Here is a 1,568-nt window from a genome sequence, read left to right on the forward strand (position 1 = left end):
TCGAGTTTGTACAATTTATCTATGTTTGTGTATTCTACCTTCACAACCAACTATTCCATTTTCATTGAGATCATTGTGTATTTATCTATCCTTCCTGACACTACCCATGATATTAACATCAAGTATAAGGAGTCAAAGTTAAAATTGGATGACCTAAAGAAGATCAATAGTAAATTGACACAAGAGCAAAAACAAAAGAAAAAACCAATTAATGAGTTGATTGTGAACAATGGCCAATGAAAGTGACCCCATTGAAACAATATATTTTACAAATATTTAACAAATATAACTATATTTTGAAACATTTGAAAAAAAATTATTTCCTTATTCCAAAGAATTGAGAACAATTTTTGTCAAGGTGATAATGATCAAGCTTTAAGATGAAGAGAACCTGTCTTTTCCCGAACCCTGCCGTACAGAATGTGTTCGGCGTACAAAGACCCTGGGCCAAGCAAATCCCTGCTCAAGCTCCCTGCATGCCCAGCAGCAAAACCTCAGAGCGCCGCTGCCGGGGATCGAACCCGGGTCGCCCGCGTGACAGGCGGGAATACTCACCACTATACTACAACGACCCCTGGCTGCTCGGTAAATGCTGCATTTATTCCTCAAACACTAGCACAGAACCCGATCCATTTATGAGAGCCCCGTCCCGCGCCTGCTGCCGCTGCCGCTGTAGGGGACACCATATCTGCGCCAGGGAGATCACGCCTTTTTTGTGACGATGTGAGAGAGAGAGAGAGAGATCTATGGCGGGTAGGCAACGCCAGTTAGCTCTATCGTATATCGAGGCCACTCGCTCTTTTTCCCCTCTTGTTTCATATCTTTTTTAGAGGACATCGTCTCTCTCTCTCGGGCTGCAGCCTCTCAAAGGGACCTTCCTTCCCTTACTCGTCGAGGCACATGGGATGCTATGGGTCGAAACCGCGCAGCATATGTACGGGACTTCCCTTGGACTTGGAGAAGTGCGGAATTCTCAATAGTATAGCCTCAACGCGGCACAATCACATTGTCACGAATTACCATTTGTAAGGCATTGCGCTGAAAAAGGCTCCCATTCTTCTAATGAACGTTGCTCAGCGAGTATCGTTGGTTCGATCTTGGTACACACATCATTTGTGGCTCTGGCCCACCACATCGTCCAACAGGAGTCTGTAAAAGGGGCCGACAAAAAAGGCAAAAGGACGAGCACGCTACTTCATTCACAACCCAATCCCACACCGATGGGGTGGCAACCAAGCTGCATGACGAATCCAATCCAACCCTCAACAACATGACGGTCCCTTCCTTCACCTGCATAGCATATAGTTCACGTTTCATACGATGCCTCTTTTGGATTACTGATTTACTAGCGTTCCTTGAATTGTCACGTACTAACACACCATAGGATCACACTCCTCCGTGCCAATGCAGTCCCAAGCAAAGGCGCGGGCAAACAGCTATCGATTTCCCTTCAAGCCTTGCTCCACATAAATATCAGCTTTCATCGGCTTGGGGTTACGCACAATGCTAGGATATCGACTTTTTTGAGCTCCATCCTCCATACTCGTGAACACTTGATCAGAAGAGTG

The 1,568-nt window shown here is 45.7% G+C and overlaps 1 non-coding gene across 1 annotated transcript; it reads right to left on the minus strand.

Moving 5' to 3' along the window:
* Nucleotides 1–500: 500 nt before the first annotated feature.
* TRNAD-GUC (transfer RNA aspartic acid (anticodon GUC)) lies at nt 501–572 on the minus strand. The gene has a single exon. It is a non-coding gene; the product is annotated as a tRNA-Asp (tRNA).
* Nucleotides 573–1,568: the final 996 nt, after the last annotated feature.

Source organism: Lygodium microphyllum, chromosome 2 (genome assembly GCF_053477565.2).
Source record: "Lygodium microphyllum isolate KBCC chromosome 2, Lygodium_microphyllum_v1.1.10, whole genome shotgun sequence".
Taxonomy (NCBI): domain Eukaryota; kingdom Viridiplantae; phylum Streptophyta; class Polypodiopsida; order Schizaeales; family Lygodiaceae; genus Lygodium; species Lygodium microphyllum.